Here is a 17,392-nt window from a genome sequence, read left to right on the forward strand (position 1 = left end):
TCTTTTAAGTGTTGTGTTCTTACCCAAGGTCACAAAGACCTATGTTTTTTTCTATTATTTTTATTTTTATTTTTTTGAGATGGACTCGTGCTCTGTCATCCAGGCTGGAGTGCAGCGGTGCAATCTCAGCTCACTGCAACCTCTGCCTCCCGGGTTCAAGCAATTCTGCCTCAGCCTCCCCAGTAGCTGGGATTATAGGCGTGCACCACCGCACCTGGCTAATTTTTGTATTTTTAGAAGAGATGGGGTTTTACCATACTGGTCAGGCTGGTCTCCAACTCCTGACCTCACGTGATCCGCCTGCCTCAGCCCCTCAAAGTGCTGGGATTACAGGTGTTAGCCAACATGCTCAGCCTCTGCTAGCAGTTTTACAGTTCTAGGTTTTGCATTTAGGTTTATAAACCATTTGGAATTAGTTTTAGTGTGTATGTGAAGTATGAATTTAAGGGTTTCTTTTTTTTGTTTTTTGCATATGAATATTAATTGTCCCAGCACCATTTGTTAAAAGGTGATTATTATTGCCAAAAATCAGTTGCATTGGCTTTGTTGTACCTTTGTCAAAATTCAGTTGTCCATATATATATGTGTGGGTTTATTTTTATTTTTACGCTTCCTATTCTGTGCCACTATTCTGTATATGTCTGTCTTTATGCCAGTACCACATTGTTTGATTACTGTAGCTTTATTGTTGAAACCGGTGGTGTCAGCCCTCCAGTTTGTGTCCTTTTTAAAGGCTGTTTTGCTTACTTAATTACTTTACATTTCCATACGAATTCTAGAATCAGCTTATGAATTTCTATACAAATTCCTGCTGGGATTTTGATTGGGATTGCATTGAATTTATGGATCAATTTGAGGGAGAATTGAATAATTTCAAGTCTTCTGAATCATGAACAAAGTATATGTATGTTTGTTTTCCATTTATGTATATTTTAATTTCAGCAATATTTTGTAATTATTAACACAAGTCTATCATATCTTCTGTCAGATTTATCTCTAAGCCTATCATATTTTTGATGTTGCAAATGATATTTTTAAAAAATTTAAATTTACAATTTTTCAAAAATTTGTTCAAAATACTAGTACTGTACATATATGTATATTGATCTTGTATCCTATAATCTTGCTATACTCATTTATTCTAGTAGCCTTTTTTGAAGATTCCATCAGATTTTTTACATAGAAGACTATGCCATCTGTGAATAAAGACTGTTTTACTTCTTTCCAATCTGGGTGACCTTTATTTATTTTTCTTTGATTACACTGGCTAGAATCCCCAATGCAATGTTGAATAGCATTGGTAAGAGCAGACATACTCATTTTTAAACATTTTTCTTTTTTAAAACTTTTTTTTTTTTTTTTTTTTTTTGAGAGGGGTTTCTGCTATGTTGCTCTCAAACTCCTGGGCTCAAATGATCCTCCTGCCTCAGCCTCCTGAGTAGTTGGGATTACAGACATGTACCACTTTGTCCAGCTCTTTCTGATCTTCAAAGAAAAGCATTCAATTTTTCTTTTCTTTTCTTTTTTTTTTTTTGAGATGGAGTCCTGCTCTGTCACCTAGGCTGGAGTGCAGTGGCACGATCTCGGCTCACTGCAGCCTCCATCTCCCAGGTTCAAAGTGATTCTCCTGTCTTAGCCTCCCGAGTAGCTGGGACTACAGGTGCCCGCCACTGTGCCCAGCTAATTTTTGTATTTTTAGTTGACACAGGGTTTTACCATCTTGGCCAGGCTGGTCTCAAACTCCTGATCTGGTGATTCACCCGCCTCAGCCTCCCAAAGTGCTGGAATTACAGGCGTGAGCCACTGCACCTGGCCTCAATTTTTCATCACTAATTATGATACTAGCTGTAGGTTTTTTATAGATGTTCTTTTTTTTTTTTTTTTTTTGAGACAGAGTCTTGCTCTGTTGCCCAGGCTGGAGTCCCATGGCATGATCTTGGCTCACTGCAATCTCTGCCTCCCAGGTTCAAGCAATTCTCCTGCCTCAGCCTCCTGAGTAGCTGGGACTACAGGCCCACCACCATGCCCAGCTAATTTTTGTGTTTTAGTAGAGATGGGGTTCCACCATGTTTGCTAAGATGGTCTCCAACATCTGACCTCATGATCCACCTGCCTTGGCTTCCAAAGTGCTGGGATTACAGGTGTGAGCCACTGCACCCACCAAAAATAACGATGGCTAGACGCCATGAAGTAGGTGGCAATGCCTTAACCGTATACATGTTGTCAGGCCTGAGGGCCTCTTCCATCCTTGCCAAGGGAAGTGCTAACCCCCCTCTCCTTTCATACAACACGTAGATGTTCTTTATCAAGTTGATGAAGTCCCCTTCTGTTTCTAGTTTGCCTGAGAGGTGTTTTATTTATTTATGTATTTTTTGAGGCAGAGTCTCGCTCTGTTGCCCAGGCTGGAGTGCAGTGGCGCGATCTTAGCTCACTGCAACCTCCACCTACCGGGTTCACACCATTCTCCTGCCTCAGCCTCCTGAGGTGCTGAGACTACAGGCGCCTGCCACCACACTGGGCTAATTTTTTGTATTTTTAGTAGAGACAGGGTTTCACCGTGTTAGCCAGGATGGCCCCGATCTCCTGACACCGTGATCCACCCGCTTTGGCCTCCCAAAGTGCTGGGATTACAGGCATGAGCCACCGTGCCCGGCCTGCCTGAGAGTTTTTATCAATAACGGGCTACATATAAACTATTTAACAAATGTATTTGTTAAATCTATTTAATAAGTGTATATATTAATATACATTTAACAAATATATTTGACAAACACATTTGTTGGCTGGGTGGAGTGGCTTACACCTGTAATCCCAGCACTTTGAGATGCTGAGGCAAGCAGATCACTTGAGCCCAGGAGTTTGAGACTAGCCTGGGCAACATGGTGAAACCCTGTCTCTACTAAAAATACAAAATTAGCCTGGCGTGGTGGTGCATGCCTGTAGTCCCAGCTACTCAGGAGGCTGAGGCAGGAGAATTGCTTGAACCCGGGAGGCAGAGGTTGCGGTGAGCTGAGATCACGCCATTACACTCCAGCCTGGGCAACAAGAGTGAAACTCTGTCTCAAAAAAACAAAAACAAAAACAAACTAAAATTAAGCAGGGTATGGTGGTTCATGCTTGTAGTCCCTGCTACTTGGGAGACTGAGATGGGAGGATTGATGGAGCCTGGGAGGTTGAGGCTGCAGTGAGCCATCATCGTACCGTGCACTTAAGCCTGGGCAACAGAGTGAGACCCTGTTTCAAAAAACAAACAAAAGAAAACTTATTGTAAAACAAATGCTTTTGTACCTGCATCTATTGAAATGACTGTATAGCCTTTTTAATTTGTAAATATGATTCATTTATGTTAAACCAACTCTATTCCTGTTATTAAAATCATTTATCAAATCAATAGAATTTCTTTAAGATTCAGAGAGGATATGTGCAGGTTTGTTACATGGATATATTGTGTGATGCTGAGATTTGGGCTTCTAATGATCCCGTCCCTGAAGTAGTGGACATAGTACCTTACAAGTAGTTTTTTAGCTGTTGCCTCCCTCCCTTCCTCCTCACTTTTGGAATCCCCAGTGTTTATTGTTCCCATCTTTGTGTCTGTGTGTACCCAGTGTTTAGTTCCCACTTACAGGTGAGAACCTGTAGCATTTGGTTTTCTGTTTCTGCATTAATTTGCTTAGGATAATAGCCTCCAGCTGCAACCACCTTGTTGCAAAGGACTTGATTTTGTTCTTTTTTTATGGGTATATAGTATTCCTTGGTGTATATGTACCACATTTATTTATTTATTTATTTATTTATTTTTGAGGCAGAGTCTCACTCTGTTGCCCAGGCTAGAGTGTGGTGGCACGATTTCGGCTTACTGCAGCCTTGACCTCCCAGGCTTAAGGGGTCCCCCCACCTCAGCCTTCCTGGTAGCTGGGACCACAGGTGTGTGGCCCTACACTTGGCTAATTTTTAAAAAATAATTTTTGTAGAGATGAGGTTTCACAGTGTTGCCCAGGCTGGTCTCAAACTCCTGGGCTCAAGTGATCCTCCCACCTTGGCCTCCCATAGTGCTGGAATTACAGGTGTGAGCCACCAAGCCTGGCCCTATCCACTCTTGATGGGCACCTGGGTAGATTCCATGTCTTTGCTATTGTGAATAGTGCTGCAATAAAGACATGAGTGCAGGTGTTTTTTTTGGTAGAATGATTTATTTTCCTTTGGGTATATACCCTGTAATGGGATTGCTAGGTCAAATGATAGTTCTATTTTTACTTTGAGAAATCTCCAAACTGCTTTCCACAGGGACTGAACTAATCTGCATTCCTATCAATGGCATATAAGCATTCCCTTTTTCTCCACAACCTTGCCAACATCTGTTATTTTTTGACTTTTTAATAACAGCCATTCTGACTGGTGTGAGATGGTATCTCATTGTGGTTTTGATTCACATCTCTAGAATTTTTTATTAGACAGGGTCTTGCTTTGTCACTCAGGCTGGAGTGCAGTGGTTTGATCATAGCTCACTGCATCCTTGACCTCCTGGGCTTAAGCAACCCTCTAGCCTTAGCCTCCAAGTAACTGGGACTACAGGCTTGTGTCACTACACCTGGCTAATTTTTAAATTTTTTGTAGAGATGAGGTTTCACTGTGTTACCCAGGCTGGTCTCAAACTCCTGAGCTCAAATGATCTTCCTGCTTCAGCCTCCCAAAGTGCAAGGATCACAGACACGAGTCACTGTGCCTGGCCTAGAATTTTTTTTATGATCTTTGCTAAAATTTTTTTGAATTTTTGCATCTATGTTCATGAGACATATTGGTTTGTCATTTTTTTGGTAATGTCTTTGTCTGCTTTCGGTATCAGGCTTCATAGAATGAGTTGGAAGTTTGTGTCAAATTGGTATTATATCTTCCTTAAAGGTCTGGTAGAATCTACCAGTTAAGCTATTTGGACCTAGAATTTTCTGTGGGATGGTATTTAACTACATTTTTGGTTTTTAAAATAGATACAAGGCTATTAAGGTAGTCTGTTTCTTCTCCTCTTCCTCCTTTTCCTCCTTTATTCTTTCTCCTTCTCTTTCTTCTTCTTTCTCCTTCTCTTTCTTCTTCTTTCTCCTCCTCCTACTCTTCTCTTCCTTCTCTTCCTCCTCCTCTTCTTCTCCTCCTCCTCCTCTTCCCCCCCTCCTCCTTCTTCTTTTCTTCTTCTTCTTCCTTCTTTTTTCTTTGAGACAAGGTCTCACTTTGTAGCCCAAGCTACTACAGTGGTGCACTCATGTCTCACTGCAGCCTCTCTCTGCTGGGCTCAAGTGATCCTGCCACATCAGCCTCCTGAGTAGCTGGGAGTACAGCCGTACACCACCACACCTGGCTAATTTTTTGTATTTTTCTGTAGAGATGAGGTTTTGCCATGTTGCCCAGGCTGCTTTCTAACTACTGGGCTCAAGCGATCCTCCTGCCTTGGCCTCTCAAAGTGCAAGGATTACAGGCATGAGCAGCACACCTGGCCTGTCTGTTTCTTCAAGTGAGCTTTGGTAGTTTGTCTTTGGAGAAATTTGTCCATTTCATCTAAGCTGTCAAATTTATGGACATGAAATTACTCCCTCATTATCCTTTTAATATCTGGAGACCCTGTGGTGATGTAACCTCTCATTCCTGATATTAGAGGCTTATCAGTTTTACTGATCTCAATCATGTTTTGGTTGTATTTATTGATTTTCTGTATTTTTTTTTTTTTTTTTTCTTGAGACGGAGTCTCGCTCCATCATCCAGACTGGAGTGCAGTAGCATGATCTTGGCTCACTGCAACCTCCGTCTCCCGGGTTCAAGCGATTCTCCTGCCTCAGCCTCCTGGGTTGCTGGGATTACAGGAGCACGCCACCACGCCCAGCTTTTATGTTTTTAGTAAAGATGAGGTTTCACCATGTTGGCCAGGCTAGTCTCAAACTCCTGACCTCAAATGATCCGCCCGCCTCAGTCTCCCATGGTGCTGGCTCATGCCTGGCCTATATTTTTCTTTCAATTTCATAGACTTCTGCTTTTGTCTTTTGTTTACTTTGGTTTTAATTTTGTCTCTCTTTTTTTAGTTACTCAAGGCAGAAGTTGAAGTTGTTGACGTGAGACCATTCTTCTTTTCTAAGCTTTTAGTGCTATAAACTTCCCCCTATGTACTGCTTTAATGTCATCACACAAATTCTAATATGTTCTATATTTTTTTTCGTTCAGTTCAGAGTACCTTATAATTTTTTTTCCATGTGTACATATTGTTCAGCTCCTACTTATAAGTGAGATCATTAGTATTAACTTTGTGTTTGAGTTATTTCATTTAAGATAATGACTTCCAGTTCTTTTTCCTAGCACTTTGGGAGGCCGAGGTGGGTGAACTGCCTGAGCTCAGGAGTTCGAGACCAGCCTGGACAACACAGTGAAACCTTGTCTCTACTAAAATACAAAAAATTAGCGAGGTGCAGGGGTGGATACCTGTAGTACCAGGATTACAGGTGGAGCCACTGCCCGGCCATAAAAAAAAACTTTTTTTTTTTTTTTGAGACACAGTTTCACTCTGTCACCCAGGCTAGAGTGCAATGGCACAATCTCGGCTTACTGCAAACTCTGTCGCCTGGGTTCAAGCGATTCTCCTGCCTCAGCCTCCCAAGTAGCTGGCATTACAAGCACCTGCCACTGCGCCTGGATAATTTTTGTATTTTTCGTAGAGACCACCTTGGTCAGGCTGGTCTTGAACTCCTGACCTTTGTGTTTTTAGAAAAAAAGGATTACACCCGCCTCGGCCTCCCTCTACTATAAAATACAAAAATAATTAGCTGGGCGTGGTGGCAGGCACCTGTAGTCGCAGCTACTCGGGAGGCTGAGGCAGGAGAATGGCGTGAACCCGGGAGGCGGAGGTTGCAGTGAGCCGAGATCACGCCACTGCACTCCAGCCTGGGTGACAGAGCGAGACTCCGTTTCAAAAAAAAAAAAAAAAAAAAGGATTACAGGTGTGAGCCACTGTGTCCAGCAGGTGTTTTTTTTTATATAATGACTTCTTGATCCATGGGTTATTTAGAAGGGTGTTATTTGCAGATTTCCCCTTCAAAATTTTTTTTCTAAAAACACAAAGGAAAGCAGCAGATTTTCCAAAAATCTTTTGTTATTGACTTCTAATTTAATTTCAGTGTGGTCTGTGAACATACTTGGTATGACTTGAATCCTTTCCAATTTAAGATTTGTTTTATGGACCAGAATATAGTTTATCTTGGTAAATGTTCTGGGTACACACTTGAGAACAATGTGTATTTTGCTGTTGTTGGGTGGAGTGTTTTATAAATGTCAGTTAGGTCAAGTTGGCTGATAGTATTGTTCATGTCAGATTTTCTGCCTATTTGTTGTCATATATAAGAGAAGGCTATTGAAATCTCTTGATTATAATAAGTATAATTGTGGATTCATGTATTCCTTGTTCTAAAATCTACTTTATCTGATATTAGTAGAATTATCCTAGCTTTCTTTTGACTAGTGTTAGCATGGTACATCTTTTCCATACTTACACTCTTAACCAATTTGTGTCTTTATATTTCTTTTATCCTTTTTTTTTTTTTTTTTTGAGACGGAGTCTTATTCTGTCGCCCAGGCTGGAGTGCAGTGGCATGATCTTGGCTCACTGCAAACTGAGTTCACGCCTCCCGGGTTCACGCCATTCTCCTGCCTAAGCCTCCCGAGTAGCTGGGACTACAGGCGCCCGCCACCATGCCCGGCTAACTTTTTTGTATTTTTAGTAGAGATGGGGTTTCACTGTGTTAGCCAGGATGGTCTCGATCTCCTGACCTCATGATCCACCCGCCTCGGCTCCCAAAGTGCTGGGATTACAGGCGTGAGTCACAGGTGTGCCGTCTATGTCTTTATATTTTAGAAATTTTTTAGTCCGGGTGTGGTGGCTCACGCTTGTAATCCCAGCACTTTGGGAGGCTGAGATGGATAGATAACAAGGTCAGGAATTTGAGACCAACCTGACCAAGATGGTGAAACCCTGTCCCTACGAAAAATACAAAAATTAGCCAGGCGCAGTGGCGGGCACTTGTAATCCCAGCTACTTGGGAGCCAAGAGGCAGAAGAATCGCTTGAACCTGGGTGGCAGAGGTTGCAGTAAGCCGAGATCGTGCCACTGCACTCTAGCCTGGGTGACAGAGTAAGACTGTGTCTCAAAAAAAAAAAAAAAAAGTTTTTTTTATGGCCGGGCAGTGGCTCATGCCTGTAATCCTAGCACTTTGGGAGGCCGAGGCAGGCAAATGGCCTGAGCTCAGCAGTTTGAGACCAGCCTGGGCAACACGGTGAAACCCCATCTCTACTAAAATGCAAAAAATTAGCTGGGTGTGGTGGTGGGCGCCTGTAATCCCAGCCACTTGGGAGGCTGAGACAGAAGAATCACTTGAATCTGGGAGGCGGAGGTTGCAGTGAGCTGAGATCACACCACTGTACTCCAGCCTGGGTGACAGAGCGAGACTCTGTCTCCAAAAAAATAAAAAAAGAAGTTTTTTTTGTATGTAGCATATAGTTCATTCTTGCTTTTTTATTCAATGTTTGCCTTTTTAATTGGTATGTTTATATCATTTCATTATAGAGTTAGGTTTGAGTCTATTATCTTGCTATTTGTTTTCTATTTGTCTTATCTGCTCTTTGTTCTCTTTTTCCTTTTTTTCCTGGGTTCTTTCAAATTAATAGATTTTTTTTTTTTTTTTTTTTTTTTGAGGCGGACTCTCGCTCTGTCACCAGGCTGAAGTACAGTGTCAAGATATCAGTATTTTTAGAAGACACGGGGTTTCACCATGTTGGCCAGGATGGTCTCAATCTCCTGGCTTTGTGATCCACCTGCCTCGGCCTCCTGAAGTGTTGGGACTAAGACGTGAGCCACTGTAATAGAATATTGCTAATGGTTTCACTTTCTCTCTTTTGAGTGATTATTAGGTATAATTCTTCTATTATTTTAGTGGTTACTTTAAGGTGTATTGTATACATGTTTAACTTAACTAGTCTACCTTCAATGATATTATACCACTTCCTGTATAGAATAGGAATCTTACAATAATGTTTCCATTTTTTTATTCCAGTCCTTACATTATTGTTGATAAATTTTACTTTTGTGTATTAAAACTCTCACAGTATGTTATTTTTGTTTAAACAGTTATCTTTTTTTTAAAAAGTTTTAAATTGAAAAGTTAACATATATACTATTATACTTAATCTTTTCCTGTCCTATTTCCTTGGGTAGATTCATATGGTATCATTTTTCTTTTGCCTGAAACACTGCCTTTAACATTTCTGGTAGTATAGGTATACTGTCAAGGAATTCTTTCAACTTTTCGTGTCTGAAAGCATCTTTATTTTTCCTTCTTTTTATAAGATATTTTTGCTGGATATATATTTCTAGGGTGACTTTTTTTACTTTCACTATTTTAAGGTGTTACTACTCCACTGTCTTCTTGCCTGCAGTGTTTCCAGTGAGAAATATGATGTCACCCTTATCTTTGTTCCTATATGGTTACTAAGTCTCTTTTTCTCTGACTGCTTTTAAGATTTCCTCTTTATCACTGGTTTTGACTTATTTGATGGCAATATACTTTGATATAATTTTCTTCATGTTTCTTGTGCTTGGGGTTAGTAAAGCATCTGTACCTGTGGTTTAACCAAATTTGGGAAAATGTGGATCATTGGTCATTATTTCTTAACATATTTTTTTCTGTCCCTCTTCCCTTCTTTTAGGGACTTCAGTTACCCATGTATTAGGCTACTTGAGGCTATTTCACAGCTCACTGATGCTCTTCATTTTTCCTTTTTGACTCTTTTCTATTTCATTTTGAATAGCTCCTATTTCTATGAGTTTATTAATCTTTTCTTCTGTATAGTTTAATCTACTATTAATTCCATCTAGTGTATTTTTCATCTCAGACATTGTAGTTATTTCTAGATGCTCAAGTCTTTTAAAAAATATCTTACATGTCTTTACTTATTTAAAGTAACATCTCTGTCAGTTCTATGTTGGTTTCAATTGATCGATTATTCTCATCATGATGGTCATGTATTCCTTCCTCTTTGCATGCCCAGTAATTTTGGATTAGATGCCAGATTTTTACCTTGTTGGATATTGTGTATTTTTGTTTTACTTTAAATCCTTGTGAGCTTTGTTCTAGGATGTAGTTAAATGACTGGGAAATAATTTGATCTTTTCAGGTTTTTAATAATTTGTTAGGTAGATCCAGAGTAGTGCTCAATCTAGAATTATTTTTCATCAGTGAGGCAAGACCTTTTTGAGTACTCTACCCACTGTCCCACAGGTTATGGGATTTTTTCAATCTGGCTGATAGGACCAGGCATTGTTTCCAGCCAACCCTGGGCACTGTTTCCTCTAACCTTACCTGTTGATTTTCCCCGTGGTTTTGGGTAGTTTGCTCAGATTCATGTGCTAATAAGTACTCTGCTGAATATTCTAAGGAAACTTCTGCAGATTTCTCTCTTTCTGTGCTGCTCTCTCCTCTCTGGAATTCTGTCCTAAGGTTTGGTTTCCCTAGACTCTCAGCTCAAAGAGTCCCCCAGGCTAACTCTGTTCCCCGTTTCTGTGCTGCAACTTAGACACATTCCCAAGGCAATAAACTGGGGCAATCTCCCAGCTCCCTGCATTTGTGTTCTCTCTTTTAGGGATTATTGTCCTTTGATACCTGATGTCCAGTGTCTTCAAAAACCATTATTTCTTATTTGCTGCCTAGTTTGTTTCTGTTTATTTTAGGTGAGTGGGTAAATCTGGTTTTTGTTACTTCATCTTGGCTAGAAGGGAGAGTCCCAGCAATTTAGTTATTTTGTTTTAAAAGATGGAGTCTTGGCTGGCATGGTGGCTCACACCTTTAATCACAATACTTCGGGAGGCTCAGGTGGGAGGATTGCTTGAAGCCAGGGGGTCAAGGCCAGCATAGGCAACAAAGCAAGACCCCATCTCTAAAAAAAACTTTAAAAATTAACCAGGCATGGGGGCACATGCCTATAGTCCAAGCTGCTCAGGAGAAGAGGATCACTTGAGCCTAAGAGCTTGAGGTTGCAGTGAGCCATGATCATACCACTGCATTCCAGTCTGGGTAATAGAGTGAGACTCTGTCTCAGAAAAAAAAAAAAAAAAAAAAAAAGGAAGAAAGAAGGAAAAAGAAAGACATGACACATGAGGTCTTGCTTTGTTGTCCAGGCTAGACTCTAACTCCTAGGCTCCAATGAGCCTCCTAAGTAGTTGGGACTACAGATGTGGGCCACCATGCCCAGTTTTTAGCATTCCAGTTTTAACAAACCCTCAGGCTTTGTTTGAGAATTCTGTTAAAATTTGAGAACCATATAGATACATGAATTTAACAGTAGGTGATTATTTCATTAACACTATCAACCACCATTTATCATGAAGACAGTATTACATGAATCAGTAAATCTAATTTTTAGAGGAAAAAAATTTGTAGATTAATCTCTTTTCTATGTTTTGTAGCCTGGAAGATATTTAAGTAATTGTGATACATTAAAAAAAATTTCTGCCGGGCATAGTGGCTCATGCCTGTATCCCAGCACTTTGGGAGGCCAAGGCGGGTGGATCACGAGGTCGAGTTCAAGACCAGCCTGGCCAAGATGGTGAAACCCTGTCTCTACTAAAATTACAAAAATTAGCCAGGTGTGGGGGCAGATGCCTGTAATCTCAGCTACTTGGGAGGCTGAGGCAGAGAACTGCTTGAACCCGGGAGGCGGAGGCTGCAGTGAGTTGAGGTCACGCCACTGCACTCTAGCATGGGTTACAGAGCAAGACTCTGTCTCAAAAAAAAAAAAAAAAAAAAAAAAATTCTGGGCTGGGTGTGGTGGCTCACGCCTGTAATCCCAGCACTTTGGGAGGCTGAGATCAGGAATTTGAGACCAGCCTGACCAACATGGAGAAACCCCACCTCTACTAAAAATACAAAATTAGCCAGGTGTGGTGGTGCATGCCTGTAATGCCAGCTACTTGGGAGGCTGAGACAGGAGAATCACTTGAATCCAGGAGGTGGGGGTGGTGAGCTGAGATCGCACCATTGCACTCCAGCCTGGGCAACCAGAGCAAAACTCCATCTCAAAAAAAAAATATATATATATATACACTTCTGGCCATGGTGGCTGATGCTTGTAATCCCAACACTTTGGGAGGTGGACAGATCACTTGAGGCTAGGAGTTCAAGACCAGCCTGACCAACATATGAAACCCTGTCTCTACTTAAAATACAAAAATTAGCCAGGCGTGGTGGCTCATGCCTGTAGTCCCAGCTACTCTGGAGGCTGAGGCACAAGAATCACTTGAACCTGGGAGGGAGAGGTTGCAGTGAGCCAAAATCATGCCACTGCACTCCAGCCTGGGCAACAGAATAAGACTCTGTCTTTAAAAAAGTAAAATAAAAATAAAAAATAAACATGAAAATATTTGTACAGCCAGCAAGGATGGAGATTTGGGCAAGGGGAGGAAGATTTTATGAAATAACCTTATTTCATTAATGTTGCAGTGGTACATGGCAAATAGTCTTGGATATTTAGCTTTAAGCTACCTAATTTCTTCAACTGTGAAACTTTTTTTTTTTTTTGAGATGGAGTCTCGCTCTGTTACCCAGGCTAGAGTGCAGTGGCACGATCTCGGCTCACTGCAACCTCTGCCTTCCGGGTTCAAGTCATTCTCCTGCCCCAGCCTGCCGAGTAGTTGGGATTACAGGCGCCCACCACCACGCCTGGCTAATTTTTGTGTTTTTAGTAGAGACGGGGTTTCACTCTGTTGGCCAGGTTGGTCTCAAACTCCCGACCTCAGGTAATCTACCTGCCTCAGCCTCCCAAAGTGCTGGGATTACAGGCACAAGCCACCGCACTTGGCCTAACTGTGAAACTTTTATAAATGCTAAGTGGTAGGCTGGACGTAGTGGCTCATGCCTGTAATCTCAGCCCTTTGGGAGGCTGAGGTGGGTGGATCACCTGAGGTCAGGAGTTGGAGATCAGCCTGGCCAACATGGTGAAACCCCATCTCTACTAAAAATACAAAAATTAGCCAGGCGTGCTGGCGCGCACCTGTAGTCCCAGCTGAGGCAGGAGTATTGCTTGAACCCGGGAGGTGGAGGTTGCAGTGAGCCGAGATCATGCCACTGCATTCCAGCCTGGGCGGCAGAGCGAGACTCTGTCTCAAAAAAAAAAAAAAAAAAAAAAGAGACAATAAAGGGCACTGAACGTAAGGGATGGTTTTTAACTACATGGCTTGAGTTGTTGAGAGGTAATAGGTTGGGCCAAATGATCTAAACACTCAGAATTCACATACCACTCCCCTTCTGGAAGGGAAAGTGGGTGGACAAGACTCTCTGTAGAAGCACAGATATTCTTGTACTGTGCAGATAAATAACAATGTTTAGAGAATGTGAACTTTAAACAAGAGCAGTGGTGGATTACAGTCAGATGAGATCAAAGTAGAGTTTACAAAGGTTAGGAGGAAATGGCAAAAATTATATTGTCGTGCAATGAATAAGGGGACTAACACAGAATTGAATCAGTCTTGCAGAGAACAAGGTGAGTGGCATGGATTAAACTGTTGAGAGGATTAAATGGGATAATGCACATTAAGTACAATGACTGGCGTATTGTAAGTGCTCAATAACCACTTATTGCTATTAAATAGTACCGCTATTTATAGAATATATCTGCTCAAATGCTTTAAAAAATTCAAAGGAGGGCCATGCACAGTGGCTCACACCTGTAATCCCAGCACTCTGGGAGGCTGAGGCGGGCAGATCACTGGAGGTCAGGTGTTCAAGACCAGCCTGGTTAACATAGTGAAACCCATCTCTACTAAAAAAAAAAAAAATTAGCCGGGTGTGGTGGTGAGCACCTGTAGTCCCAGCTACTTGGGCAGCTGAGGCAGGAGAATCACCTGAACCCAGGAGGCAGCGATTGCAGTGAGCTGAAGATAGCTCCACTGCACTCCAGCCTGGGCGACAGAGTGAGACTGTCTCAAACAAACAAACAAAAAAAAAAGTAAAGAAAAAAGGAAGAGATATAAGAAAAAAGGAAGAGATATGGTTTCCTTAATAAGCTTGCATTCTAATGAGACATAACAATCAGCACAAATAATTATAGTTGTCCCTGGGTATTTGGGGAGATTGGTTCCAGGATCCTCCTGATACCAAAATCTGCAGATGCTCAAGGCCCTTACAGTTGCCACTCTGCACCTGCAGGTTCCACATCTGCTGTTGGCTGAATCTGTGGGTTTGAAACCTGCAGATACAGGGGGTCTGCTCTCTGTACATTATTAAACCCAAGTGACTGGAATGTAAATTCTGTATACATATTTGTGACTAAAAAGATCTCATTAAGAAAAATAATCAGAGGCTGGGCACGGTGGCTCACGCGTATAATCCCAGCACTTTGGGAGGGTGAGGTAGGTGGACCACCTGAGGTCAGTTTGAGACCAGCCTGGCCAACATGGTGAAACCCCCTCTCTACTAAAAATACAAAAATTAGCCGGGTGTGGTGGCATGCACCTATAATTCCAGCTACCCAGGAGGCTGATATGGGAGAATCACTGGAACCCAGGAGGCAGAGGCTGCAGTGAACCAAGATCGCCCCACTGCACTCCAGCCTAGGCGACAGAGCAAGACTCCGTCTCAAAAAAAAAAAAGAAGAAAAATAACCAGAGGTTAGGAAAACATAATACCTAGTGTAGTATGTTATGAGTACATGCTTTTGAGTCTGGGCAACTTTATATAACACTGTGTTCAAAAGCGATATGATGAAATGAAGTACATGGCTTAGCAAGCATAAACTATAGCAGTTTTTCTTGTGGGGCTCAATTTCCTCATTTTTAAAAATAAGAAAGATTCTCTTCTGGGTTTGTATTGACAAAAGAAAGGTGAATAGAAAAATATTTTCTAAATATTTTTAAAAATAGAGATGGCATCTTCTATATTGCCAAGGCTGGTCTGGAACTTCTGGGCTCAAGTGATTCTCCCATCTTGGCCTCCCAATGTGCTGGGATTACAGGTGTGAGCCACCGTGCCTGACCTAGAAAAATAAAATAAAATAAAAACAAATCTGGGGTCCAGGCACGGTGGCTCACACCTCTACTATCAACACTTTGGGAGGTCAAGGTGAGTGGATCACCTGAGCTCAGGAGTTGGATACTAGCTTGGGCAACATGCTGGTCTCTACCAAACGCCGACTCTACCAAAAATACATAAAATAGCTGAGCATGGTGGGACATGTCGGTGGTACCAGCTACCTGGGAGGCTGAGGCGGGAGGAAAAAGGGAAGGGAGGGAGAAGGGAGGGAAGGGAAAAGGGAACGGAAAGGGGAAGGGAAGGGAAAAGGGAAGGGAAAGGGAGAGAATGATGAAGGAAATAAAAAAAGAGAAAGAAAGAAAGGAAAGAAAGAAAAAGAAATTTGGCCGGAAACAGTGGCTCAGGCCTATAATCCCAGTACTTTGGGAGGCCAAGGCACAGATTGGTTGAACTCAGGAGTTTGAGACCAGCCTTGGCAACATGGCAAAACCTTGTCTCTACAAAAAATCACACCACTTAGCCAAGTGCAGTGGCATACCTGTAGTCCCAGCTACTTTGGGGGCTAAGGTGGGAGGATCACTTGATCCCAGGAGGTTGAGGCTCCAGTAAGCCGAGATGATGCCACTGCACTTCAGCTTGGGTGACAAAGTGAGACCCTGTCTCAAATAAATAAATAAATAAATAAATAAATAAATAAATGTAAGAAGGTAGTATAGTGTAGTGGTTAAGAGTGTTAATGGCTGGGTGCACTGGCTCACACCTGTAATCCCAACACTTTGGAGGCCGAGGTAGAAGGATCGCTTGGGCCCAGGAATTCCAGACCAGCCTGAATCTACTTATTTAAAAAAAAAAAAAAAAAAAGTGTTAATACTAGAAGAAATGGATTCTTATACCTGTTCCACTGCTTTTAGCTGTATGACCTTAGGCAGATTATTTAATCTCTCTGACCCTTATTATTTTATCTGTACAATAGAGATATTACAGTCTGCCATTAACATCCTGTTTTGTAATTTACATTAACCACTTGATGTGTAGCGTATTCTTACTGAAAAATCTGTTTTGACAACTTTTGTTTTGGTTCAGATTTTGGAGGCTAGAGATGGAGAAAAGAATTCTTTAGATTTATTTTGCATAACTAAACAGAAAACATGGATTAAGATTTGGAATAAATTACAGGGAGGAGGGCTCATACGATTTGTCTTTTGCGAAATTTAGTCAATTTAAGAAGACCCTAAGAATCAGTTGAAGACTGGGGCCTCCACCTCACTAAGTTAAAGAGAAAAGTCAAGCTGGGAACTGCTTAGGGCCAACCTGCCTCCCATCTATTGAAAGTCACCCCTCTGCTCACTGAGATAAACGCGTATCTGGTTGCCTCCTTTGGAGAGGCTAATCAGAAACTCAAAGGAATGCAACCATTTGTCTCTTATCTACCTATGCCCTGGAAGCCCCCTCCCCAATTAGTCTTCCTGCCTTTGCTTTGAGTTGTCCCGTCTTTTCAGAACGAACCAATGTTCATCTTACGTATGTTGATTGATGTCTCATGTCTCCCTAAAATGTATATAACTAAACCGTGCTCTGATCACCTTGGGCACATGTCTACAGGACCTCCTGAGGCTGTGTCACGGGCGCGTGTCCTCAACTTTGGCAAAATTAACTTTCTAAATTAGCTGGGACCTGTCTCAGATTTTGGGGGTTCACAAAAGGATACAAGAAGGTCTGTCATTTAGCAAGCTTCCAAAATGCAATTTTAGGTTATTCAACTGCTAAGCAACTCTTTACATGTATCTCCAGTGCAAAGGAGGGTACTTCTGAGTAAAGAAGTTTTCGTTTTTTGTTTTTTTTGTTTGTTTGTTTTTTGAGAGGGAGCCTTGCTCTGTCGCCCAGGCTGGAGTGCAGTGGCGCGATCTCGGCTCACTGCAACCTCCGCCTCCCGGGTTCACGCCGTTCTCCTGCCTCAGCCTCCCGAAGAGCTGGGACCACAGGCGCCCGCCACCACGCCCGGCTAATGTATTCCGTTTTTAGTAGAGACGGGGTTTCATCGTGTTAGCCAGGATGGTCTGGATTTCCTGACCTCGTGATCCGCCCACCTCGGCCTCCCAAAGTGCTGGGATTACAAGCCTGAGCCTCTGTGCCTGGCCAGAAGTTTTTGCTTTTAATTGCCCAGGGCCACTCCTAAGAAACAACAGTCTCTGGAGGGTAGATAAGGTAGTGGTACCAAGAGAAGCGTTACTCAGCAAGCCTTCAAAAATACAAAAATAGCTTACTGTTTTTGAAAGTTTGCAAGTTTTTCTTATTCAACCCCATCCTATGGGAATACACCAGTTGGAATAAGCAACTACAGAACCACA

At 42.0% G+C, this 17,392-nt stretch overlaps 1 non-coding gene across 1 annotated transcript; it reads right to left on the reverse strand.

Moving 5' to 3' along the window:
* Positions 1-2,164: 2,164 nt before the first annotated feature.
* LOC112619936 lies at positions 2,165-2,291 on the reverse strand. Its single transcript, XR_003118413.1, has one exon. It is a non-coding gene; the product is annotated as a U6atac minor spliceosomal RNA (small nuclear RNA).
* Positions 2,292-17,392: the final 15,101 nt, after the last annotated feature.

Source organism: Theropithecus gelada, chromosome 2, assembly GCF_003255815.1.
Source record: "Theropithecus gelada isolate Dixy chromosome 2, Tgel_1.0, whole genome shotgun sequence".
NCBI classification, from domain to species: Eukaryota; Metazoa; Chordata; class Mammalia; order Primates; family Cercopithecidae; genus Theropithecus; species Theropithecus gelada.